This window comes from Petaurus breviceps, unplaced genomic scaffold (genome assembly GCF_028583685.1).
Source record: "Petaurus breviceps papuanus isolate PSGF00001 unplaced genomic scaffold, PetGlider_PUasm1.0 91133, whole genome shotgun sequence".
NCBI classification, from domain to species: Eukaryota; Metazoa; Chordata; class Mammalia; order Diprotodontia; family Petauridae; genus Petaurus; species Petaurus breviceps.
The window spans coordinates 82,386,854-82,398,940 of NW_027187419.1; the positions used below are offsets into that span (position 1 = coordinate 82,386,854).

At 37.7% G+C, this 12,087-nt stretch overlaps 1 long non-coding RNA gene across 1 annotated transcript in view; it reads right to left on the reverse strand.

Moving 5' to 3' along the window:
• LOC138154983 (uncharacterized) overlaps positions 1–12,087 on the reverse strand; it is a 158,205-nt gene that overhangs the window by 85,999 nt on the left and 60,119 nt on the right. The window lies entirely within an intron of this gene.

Below are 12,087 nucleotides of genomic sequence, written 5' to 3' on the forward strand. Positions count from 1 at the left end.
TATATATATATATATATATATATATATATATATATATATATGGAAGACTGTAGATGAAACATGCAGGTTACTTCCTGTCAGAGAGGAAATGAACTTAAAATATACAGAAAGCATAAAGTAGTAAGTATGGCCAACAGGGAATTTGGTTTACTACACTATACATTCATATGATAAGGGATTGGGGGGGCAGGGTTGTGAGTATTATTTTACAGAGATTAGTGGAAGGGACAGATAATAAATGAATATAAAAATATATTTATTTAAAAAAAACAAACTCTACCCTTTCTTTATATTTAGACTTGTTCAAGGGTCACAGCTGACTTCCTAATTTATAAGTGATACTTCTCTTCTGAACTCCCATAGCATTTGGAAGGTAACTCATCATAGTCTACAAATTGTTTATTTGTATGTGTCACATTCTGCTAGGCTGTAAGTTCCTTGAGGGCAGCAATCACATTTTAATACATTTTTAATCTTTTTTCTGTGCTTATCACAGTGCTATGCATGCAGATAGTCAATAAATAAAGAATGAATGAACTACAAAATAAACTAAAGAGCTTTGATTTCTTCAGTATAAGGAATTCTACTATGGAAGCTGTCTCTCAGTCTTAAGGAAATCAGTCCTTGGTAATTACTCTCAGACACTTAGAGGCTTGCCCTTGGTCAAACAGCTACCAAATGCCAAAGGCAGGATTTGAATCTGTCTTCTAGACTTTATTCTCATTGACACCACTGCCTAAGAATAAACTAACAAATACCTAATTAGTACTTCCTTACTCTGAATATTGCCAGCAAGAGTTAAGACAGAGAAAATTTGATTACTAGAAAATCTTGCTTGTTTTCTGGAACTTAACATTATTTGATTATTTCAAATAATTACACAGAAATAAAGAATGTGATATCCAGTAGAGATTATTTGCAGTAGATGATTAAAACATCTTCCTAGTACTGACCCGCCTAGATTGAACAAACATGACCTGGGGAAAGTTGGTATTTGAGTATTTCTTCCTATCCAATCTTATGAAATTTATTCTCTGGTCCGTCAGTTACTGATGGCTGTGACATCTGGTTAAAAGGATTGGTTCCAAAGTAGAATAGCCCAGGTTATTTGTAAGAAAAAGAAACCACACTGTATTTTTTCCTTTCTCTAAATTTACCTAGAGGTGAGCCAAATTTCTCAGCTCATTTTTTAAAAAAAATCTCATTCCCTGTTATAGTCCTCCATCACTGGAGAATCCCCATAAGCACCAACTCCAGAAACAAAGTTTAAGCCTTCGTACAATTTCCGTTACTTCCACACATTAAAAAAAGAATAACCAAAAGGCAGAAATGTTTTTTTTCTTCTTCTGTGAAACTTACCAACCCTTTTTCCCCCTCCCCCTGCCAGAGGGGGGAAAATTCTTATAACTGGTCTCCTGCTTGGATTAATTTACTTCTCCAAAACAGTGACCATTGTCAAATGCCTTGCATCTCCATGGAAACTGTTTCCTTGGCCATAGACAAAGGTCTGCCTATAGTACAACGGCACTAGAGTTTCTGAGGTTGTAGACGGACCCCTTGTTTAAAATCAAAGTGTAAGGGCATAATGTAGATTTTATGTTATTTCTGCCTGTCTGCTGAAGCTGCTGTGCCTTCATTCTAAAATAATATTTTTTTCAAATGAGGTAACAGAAAACAGCTTTACTTTTTTTTGTTGTTGTTATCCCTCTCAGCACAAAATAAAAAATGCGGGGACTGCCACTACCTGATTCAATCAAGTGGAGTACATTCGATACCCACAGGCTACAAGTGCTGGGAAAGCTGACTTGTATTTTAATTAATAATACGAGCTACACTTTCTCAACAGCTAGGCCTTTGGCAATCTGATTTGCTTTGTTCATTATTTGCTGTAAACAATTTTCAAACAACGGGTAGGCAACTCTATTTCCGAATATCTCCTGCTAATTCATAACATTAAGGAAAATGTAGGGGGCTTTTCCTCTCCTCCCCCCACCACCCGCCTTGCAAGAAAACAACTGATTAAACCTTAATCATAGCCCATGGAGACTTTGGGGATGGGAGCGCTGGAGCATAGAATAGAAAGGTGGGGAGAAAAATTAGACTTGGCCTCCTACCTGGACCCAGGTTAAGGTGTCCCTGGAAATTCAGGCAACAGGGTATGAGGAGGCTATTATGCACCGTGGAGTAGAGGAAGTTATGAGGAAAACTGAATTACAGACTTGATGTTTAGGAATGGAGATTTTATGGGGAAGAGTAAGAAAACATCCTTCATTTCTGTGGAGTAGGATAGGGGAGGAGGTGATAGGCTTTAAAGGGGGAAGGGCTTCATTTAGACAGGAAGAACTTTTCGATCATAACTAATACCATATGAAGGAAGCCATATGAAACCATATTACAAGACAGAACTAAGGGTGACAATCCCCTTCTGGAGTTTTAGTGTTTTGTTTTGTTTTTAAATGAATGGAGCATGCAACTGACCTTCTAAGATGACTTAGGTTCAGTCTTGTCTTGAGACAGAGAAATGAACAAGATGACCTCCCCAGGGACCCTTCTATTCCCATTATATGATGACTTATGAGTGCCTAAGGATATTATGTGCTAAGAAATCAAAATAAGGATAACCTTTATAGGTAAATATATTTACCTACAAGTGACTGTCTCCTTGCGTCGTCTAACATCCTAAAATAGGTTTCCAGAAAGAAATGGGAGAGTCAGTGTAGTATGATGGAAAGAAGACATGCATATTCCAATTCATTCATTTAACATACGCTTATTTGTTGACTACTAAGTGCCAGGCAGGGAGCTAAGTACTAGGTTAGAGGTAGTGAGGCCACAGGTTCCCCATCCCTGCTCTAGGGTCAAAAATAAAATAGTTCCTGCCTTCAAGGAACTTACATTCTCTTGTGGGAAAATAATATGGACATATATAAGTAAATTCAAAATATGTCCCAAGTAATAGGCATAGGATACTAACAACTGGAGGGATCAGGGAAAGCATTGTGTAGGCAATGGCATTTGAACAGAGCCCTGAAGAAATTATGATTTTAAGAGGCAAAGGTAAAAAAAGAAGTACCTTCAAGGCATGGAGGAGATAACCTGTGAAAAGACAGAGAAGGAGGTAGAAGGTGTTGTAGGAAGAATACAGCAAGTTAAGTGTAGTGCAAAAAGCGCTGGATCTAGAGTGTGAGGACATGGGCTTGAATCCCATCTCTGATACCTTTCATCCATGTGACCCTGGAAGAATTATATCCTTCTTACACCTCCCTTTCTTCTTCTGGAGACTGAGATATTTGCTGACCCCATATGGGGTCACCACCCACAGTTTAAAAAATGCTGAAGGGGTGGCAAGTGGAAAAAGTTTAAGAAGTGCTGGACTAGATGACCTCTGAGATCTCTTCTAGCTCTAAAATCCCATGTGTTTAGGGATAAACTTGCACTAAACAAGGGGAGTCCTTGGAATAAGTATGTGAATTAAAGTATTCTAGGTACAGTCAAATCAGCAATCATTTATTAAGTGCTTACTACGTACAAGTTGCTATGTTAAACTCTGGGAGTTCAAAAAGAAGCATGGATAAATGGATGGATGAATGAATAAATACATATAGATCCATAGAGAGAAAGACAGAAAAAGAAAGAGAGAGCATAAGAAAAGAAGAAAAAGCAATGAGGGAGGGAAGAAAGGAAAAATTAAAAAAGGCACCCCCTCAATTTCCAATTCTTTGCCACTACTAAAAGGACTACTATAAATATTTTTTTTCCTTTTCTTTGCTCTCTTTGGAATACAAATCTAATAGTGGTCAAAGGGTCTGTACAATTTTATAGTCCTTTGGGCATAGCTCTGTTTTATGGGTGAATTCATCCCATTTACATTCAAAGTTATAATTGCTAGTTGTGTATTCCCCTCCATTCTATTTTTCTTCTATATTGTCTTTCTCACCCTCTCTTTTTACTCTATCCCTTCTCACCCTTCTAATTTTCCTTTAACCTCTACCTCCCTAATCTGCACCCTTTTAAAAGAATCCTTCCTATATCCTCTCCCCTTACCCTCTTATTCCTTAACCTTCCCTCTCCTTTAAGAATTCCTCCCTTATCTTCTCCCTCATCCTTCTACTTCTTGACCTACACACCCTTCTGAAAGTCCCTGCTTTATTCTGTCCTCTCAGCCTCCAATTTCTTGATAAATTAGAACACTTTTGAACTCTTTTACAAGTATATTTTATTCCCTCTTTTAACCCAGTTCTGATGAGAATAAGGTTCTAGCACTGCCATCTCTCCATCCCCATGAATTTCCACTATAACAGTTCTTCCATTTCTGCCTTGTTTGTATGAGATATTGCAATACCTCTCCCTACCCAATTTTATTTTTTAGAGTGGTCTCTTCATACTCCATTCAACTTCAAGTCTTATATGTTCTTTCAAACTACCCAAGTAATGATAATATTCTTAAGATTACAGATAACATTTTCCCATATAAAAGTAAACAGTTTGACCTTATTCAGCCCCTTATAATTGGTCTTTAATATTTACCTTATGTTTCTCCTTGATCTTATATGCCAAAATTTCCACTGAGTTCTGGCCTTTTTGTCATAAAGAGCTGAGAGTCTTTCAATTTGTTAGCTATCCTTTTTATTTTTCTTTCAGGATTATACTCAACTTTGCCAGGTAGGTTATTCTTGGTTGCAAAACTATCTCCTTTGTTCTTCAAAATATATTGTTCCAAACCCATCAGTCTTTTAACATAGAAGTTGCTAAATCTTGTGTTATCTTGATTGTAGCTCCACAGTGCTTAAATTATTTTTTTCTTGGTGTTTGTAGTATTTCCTCCTTAACTTGGAAGCTTTGAGATTTGGCTATGATGTTCCTATAAGCTTTCTTCCTGGGATTTCTTTCAGGTAGCAATCAATAGATTTTTTTATATCTATTTTACCTTCTCATTCTGGAATTTGAAGACAATTTTCCTTTATGACTTCTTATAATATCATATCAAGATACTTAAAAAAATCATATATTTCAGGTCATCCAACAATTCTGATATTGTCTCTCCTTGATCTGGTCTCTAGATCAGAGCTTTTTAAATGTTTTCCATTCTCAATCCCTTTTCACATTTAGGCAGTGTTCATTGGCATTGCATATCATGATGGAATGGGTAGTGCAAAGTGTGCATGCTTTTTGTTCAGAACTAAGGCTGCAATGCAGTTTTGAGATACAACATAGAAAAGTGCTGCCAGAAACACCTTAGATTCATTACACATCTGATTGTTAATTAAGTTTTGGTCGTTGTGCATTCAGAAACTTTTTACTGTTGGTTGATAACCCACAGTTTAAGAAGCACAGCTCTAGATCAGTTGTTTTTCTAGTAAGACTTTTCACATTTTCTTTTATTTTTTCATTCTTTTTTGTTTTATTATTTCTTCATCTCTTAGAATGTCATTAACTTTCCCTTGTTTAATTCTAGTTTTTAAGGAGTTATTTTCTTCCTTATGTTTTTGGATCTCTCTTTTCAATTGGTTGGCTTTATTTTCATAATTTTCTTGATTTTCTTGGATTGCTATTGTTTTTTCCTAATTTTTCCTCAACCTCTTTTATTTGATTTTCAAAGTCTTTTTAAAGCTCTTCTAAAAACTCTCTTTGGGCTTGTGGCCATTTGACATTTTTCTTTAAACTAGGAGTGCTTTTTTTTTTTTAACTTCACTATCTTCTTCTGAGTATGAACCCAGATCTTCTCCATCCCCATAGTATCTATCTATGGTCAGGTTCTTTCTCCTTTGCTTATTCATTATTATTATTTTTATAGTGGATTATTATTACATTCTAGTCCCAATGTGTGTGTGTGTGTGGGGGGGGTGATGATTCAGGCTTCAGCTTTTCATACTGTTGTTTTCCAAGCACTGTCTGGGGGCCTGAACTTGGCATTCCTCTCCATCAGCAAGCCACAACTAGGACCCCCAGTCACACTGCCAGCTAAAATGCTCTTGCTCTCTGCAATCCCTCCCACAGCTGCAAACTTTAGTTCATTTCTCTGACCTGTAACTGAAACCAGGGACTCTACTCTTTTGCAAATGCCCACAGTCAGCAAGGTCCCCACCCTGCTGCTACCTTACTCATCAGGCATGTGATCACTCCTTCTCATTAACAGCCATAGCCAGGACCTGAACTAATCAGCACAACAGGGCTCAGCATCCCACAACAATGGAGGGTCCTTCAATCTTCCCATACGAGGCTGACTCCCGCACCATCTGGTGAGGTGTAAGCAAAGATCTGAAAGCAGAGGCTGCCACAAGACCCAGCTGCCCCCAAGGCTTGTTGTTTGACTGGAGTCTACCTTGGAGGTGTTTTCACTTCAATCAGGCCAAACCTCTGCTCCGGAGGCTCTTTCCTAAGGATTTCTCAAGTTGTCTTAGGAGGACAAGTACTTTACCCCGACTTTTAATTATTTCTGCCACTGTAGGTTCACTTTGAGGTGATGTTTTGTTTTGTTTGTGGGGGAAGTTTGAAGAGTCTAATATTTTCTGTACTACTCCACCACCTTCCCAGAATCCTCTCCCCAAGTATATTGTCTGCAGTTATTTTAAATGGAATTTCTCTTTCTATCTCTTTCTGCTGAATTTTGTTGGAAATATATAGAAACATTGATTAATTTTGTGGGTTTATTTTATATCCTCCAAATATGATAAAGTTGTAAATTTTTTTCAACCAGTTTTTAGTTGATTCTCTAGTGTTCTATAAGTATTTTACCATCATATCATCTGAAAAAAGTAATAGTTTTGTTTCCTTATTGCCTGTTTTTATTCCTTTAATTTATTTTTCTTTCTTATTGCTATAGTTAGCATATCTAGTACTATATTTAATAATAGTGGCAGTAATGGACACCTTTGGTCTTATTGAGAAGGCTTTTACTTTATCACCGTTATAAATCATGCTTACTCTTGACTTTATATGCATACTACTTATTTTAAGAAAGATTCCATTAATTCCTATTCTTTTTTTTTGCCTTTTTAGAGGGCAATTGGGGTTAAGTAACTTGCCCAAGGTTCCATGGCTAATTTTTTTTTGTGTGTGTGTGTGTGGGTGGCTGTTAAGTGTCTGAGGCCAGAACCGAACGTAGGTCCTCCTGACTCCAGGGCCGGCACTTTACTCACTGCACCATCTAACCACTCCCATTGATTCCTATTCTTTATAGTGCTTTTTCTTTCTTTCTTTCCTTTTTCTTTTCTAAGTGAAGCATTTGGGTTGGGGGAAGTAGATTGCCCAGGGTCACATAGTTAGTAAGTCTCAAGTGTCTGAGGTTGGATTTGAACTCAGGTCCTGATGCTCTATCCACTGTGCTACCTAATTTCCTTGCTTCCTTTCCAGTGTTTTTAAAAAAGAATTGGCATTGTATTTTGTTAAAAGTTTTTTTTTTCTACATCTATTGATATATGACTTTTTTTGTTATTGACATGGTCAATTATCTTATAGTTTTCCAAATATTGAACCCACCCTGTATTCTTGGTATAAATCCTACCCAGTCATAGTGATATTTGTTGTATATCATTGTAATCTCCTTGCTAGTGTTTTATTTAAAATTTTTCATCAATAGTAATTAGGGAAATGAGTTTATAATTTTCTTTCTCTGTTTTTGGTCTCCCTGCTCTAGCTATCAGAATGATATTTGTGTCATCAAATTAATATGGTAGGACTCTTTCTTTACCTATTTTTCTCAAATAGTTTATATAGTATTGGAGTGACCCCTTCTCTTTCCATTATACCCCAATACCTCATTTCCCTCAGTATCTTGTTTCAAAGAATTAAAGTTATAGAAGATAACATGAAAAGGAAAATCTGTCTCTCTTAGAATTTTAGGCAAAGCCAAAGCCAAGGTACATTATTGTATAATCAGTCATAGAAATCATACAATCATACATGCAACTGAACCTTGGACTTAGAGTTAGGGAGACTTGAGTTGAAATCTACCCTCAGACTCTTACTAGCTGTGTGACTCTGGGCAAGTCACTTAACTATTGCCTGCCTCAGTTTCCTTATCAGTTAATGGCACTAATAATAGTACCTAATTCCCAGGGTTGTTGTGTGAATAAAATGAGATAATATTTGAAATGCTAGCTATCATTACTATTATTATCATTTTAATCAACACCATTATAATTATTATTATACCACAAGCATATCAAAATATACCCTACATGGGGAAACAAGTACAAGGCCAAAAACTGCTTCAAATTACCAAATTCCAATCTGGAAAATTATTGTTTGCAATGTCTTTTAACAAGCCCAAGCATAAAAAGTTGTCTAGAACCCAGAAAAGACCCTATTACTTACATACACCTTCCCCACCCTACCTCCCCTGCTGAGATCTAAACTCTGTTATCTTTTAGGAGGAATGTGGTCTAAAGTATTCAATTCTTCCAGGGTCCCTGAGCAACTTGGAGGACAGGACTACCTCTGAACAGCTTTGGTGCAACTTGATCCCTGGTTGGATTGGATTTCAGCAGCATAAGGTAACCTGTTCTAAAACTACAGTCGTAATTAATTGGCCTGGTGTACAGGTTGTCCCTCTAAGTCTCCAATGTTCCTAGACAAGTGCATGAACAATTTCATCCTCCCCAGACCATTCAATTGACTTTTACTTCATCCCCACATTATGGCATAGGCTCCCAATTTGCCAGAACAAAGACCAGTGGGAACTTTCAGCTTGTTTCTCTCAACCAAGGCCTCTGAGTCACAGGGAACAAGCATCACACACATTCCAGTGTCTGTCCTGCATCCCAATCTACTTACTTAGTGTAATGTCAACTATACTCTTAAACTCACAGAGTCCACTACGCTGTAGGTCCAGGTCACCCTCCCTGAACCTGAAGTCAGGGCACTTGCCAGGAGTCATTGGGGCAGAATTTTGAACTTCAGGAAACAGAGATAATTTCTTCATAGGATACAAGTGTCCAAAAATCCCCCCACTCTTATGACCCTATTCTGCATTGAAGCCTTAGTTTTCTTTTTTTCTTTTAGCCTTCCATAGTGAAATTGATAAAATAAAAGAAAGAACTTTGATTTATATTGAGAACTAGCAGAGTAGATTAAAAAAAAGCATGAGATTTAGAGTCAGTAAGTCTTGGTTTTGATCGTGACTCTGCCACTTACATACAGGATGACTTTGAGCAAGTCACTTAATCTCTCTCAATCATGTCAACAAGAATTTTATTAAACACTTACAATGCACCAGGCACTGTGATAAATGTTGCAAATACAAAGAAAGTGGCCTTGACTATATATATATACAGTACAGAAGACAAGCATGAGCAAATTCACTCATTAGGGTCACTATTGACAGAATATTAACAGTTCTTGGGTAATATCAGTTCATTGGAAGGATTAAAACATTGTAATCTCATCTGACAGATGAAAAAAATGAGGACTAGAGAGGTTGTGGTGCAATGGAACATTTTCGAATCAGAAACTCTGAATCTGAAGCTCAACTTTGCTACTTTCCCAGCTACATGACTTTGAACAAGTCACTTAACTTTTCTGGGTCTAAGTTTCTTTATGTACAAAGTGAAGGAGTCTCTGAATTCAAATAGCTCACAGTTTAATGAAGGAAACAGCATGAAAGCAATTATGTGCAAATAAGATATCTACAGGACAGATCAGAGAGAAGCACTGGCATTAATGGGGATCAAGACAGGCTTCTTGTAGGAGGTGGGATCTTGGTCAAAACTTGAAAAAAGGTGGCAAAGAGTTGCAGTTGTGGGAGTCAGGAAGTGAAAATGCTGGCAATGAAGATCTAATGAGAGGAACAAGGAGGTCTGTTACCAGATTACAGAATATATATTTAGGTGGGGGCTAAGGCATAAAAAGATTAAAAAGGTAGCAAGGGGCCACGTCAGGGGTAGGGAATCTGTGACCTCTAGGTCTTCTAGGTCCTTGTGTGCAGCCTTTTGACTGAGTTCAAGTTTTATAGAACAAGTCCTTTTATTAAGGGGATTTGGTCTGTGAGGTTTGGATATAGTCAAAGGACTGCACTTGAAGGCCACATGTGGCAGGTTCCCCACCTCAGGTCATGTTATGGAAGTCTTTAAAAGTCAAACAGCTGAATTTATACTTGATCCTGGAGGCATTAGGAGTTGATTCGATGAGGGGTGGAATGTTGAGTTTGTTGTTATTTGGTCACTTCAGTCTTGTCTGTCTCTTCATGACCCCATTTGGGGTTTTCTTGGCAGAGATACTGGAATGGTTTGCCATTTCCTTCTCCAGTTCATTTTACAGATAAGGAACTGAAGTAAACAAGGCTAAATGATTTGCCCAGGGTCACACAGCTAGTAAATATTTGAGGCCAGATTTGAACTCATGAAGATGAGTCTTCCTGATGCCAAGCCCAGTGCTCCTATCCACTGTATCACTGTAATGGCAAGCAAAGTAGGATTTTGCTGCTTGTTTCAGGTATTCAAGTGCCTTTGAGCCTTGCCTTTGATTGTGTCAAGTCTTTGTTGGAAACAGTATACATTTGTGTTGCCCTTAACAGGCCTAAGGGATTTTTGATTTATTGATTAATATCCCTGACCTTAATAGGCCTAATGTCATCACATGGAGCCCATGGGGGGAGGCACTTGTCGAAAGAGCAGAACAGGAAAGGTGGAACAGGAAGGAGCAGAGCAGACAAAAGCTCAAGAAAATATTTGGGATGTCAGCACTCTATCTGTTGGTCTATTTTGATTTCTCAGATAGAAGTCCTGTCTGTGGTTCTGTGTTGATTTTTCAGACAGAAGTCCCATCTGTTGTTCTTTATTGGTTTCTCAGAAAGAAAGTGAATTGAGATGGTAGTGACAGCAATGGGTGTAAATATTGTTATAGCCCTGTTGAGCTTTGTTTTCTTAGAAACAGGAACTGAAGAGCTTGGAGTAGAGCAGTCCATGAGCTGTGATATGGAACAGGAGCAGGGAGCTACCTACCTGTGAATCCAGGCAATAGTCAGGTGAATCCAGGCAAGAGCTGAGGTTGCTCAGTCCATGGAAGAGGAGCCCTGGGGTTTGGAAGTCAGCCTTGAGTGAAGATGAAAGGAGACCTTACTTGGGTATTCGGTGCTTACTGATAATATTGTAACTTGCTGTGACCTAGGGGTTGGTGGTGTTTGTACTTTTTGCTACCCCTTAAGGATGACTGGAAGCCAGTCTGGAGTCAAGATGAAAGAAGACTTGACTTGGGTACTCTATATTGATTGAGAAGATTGTGACTTACTGAATGATATCTTTTGTTTAAGACTATGTGGCCACCTTAGTAATAAATTGTTATGTTATCTTCTTGTGAACATTGTGCTTTAGTTTATTGCTGAATAAATAGAGAGCTCACTATACTATGCAGTTATATCCTTAAAGTTATTCACAGAAGCAGTCCTCAGGAGAGCTGCTTGTGATTGGCTTTACAACCACCTAACTATTGAGTTCAGAGGGTAGGTAAATCATTCAGTTTGACTAGGTTATAGATTATGTAAGAGAGAGTAGCATGAAATTAGGCTAGAAAGATATACTGAAGATAAAGGAATGCCTTAAATGTTGACCTAAGGAGTTTATATTTTATCCTAGAGAGACTAGGGAATCCCTGAAAATTTCCGAGGTGGTGAGTGACATGATCAAACCTACTTGCCTTCAGAGCCACAATTGGGAATTCTAACACCCAAAGATAAATCAATTGAACTCTTTCAATTCACTTGTGAGGAAACTGAAGCCCAACTGGTGAAGGTACCTGTCTTTTGTTGTTGTGGTTGTTTGGTTGTTTCAGTCATGTCTGACTCTTTGTGACCCCATTTGAGGTTTTCTTGGCAAAGATAATGGAATGGTTTGTTATTTCCTTCTCCAGAAGGGATTTACCAAAGTTCACACAACTAGTAAATGGTAAAACTGGGATTTCAAGTCAGGTTCTCAAACCCTAAATCTCAAGATCTTAATACTTACACAAACTAGAGGAAAAGATCATAGGATCATAGGTTTAGACATGGAAAGAACACCCAAAGTCACCTTCCCAATTCCCTCATTTTAAAAAATAAGAGATTAACTCACTTGTCCAAAATCATATGGGCAAAAAGTGATAGAGCCAGTATTT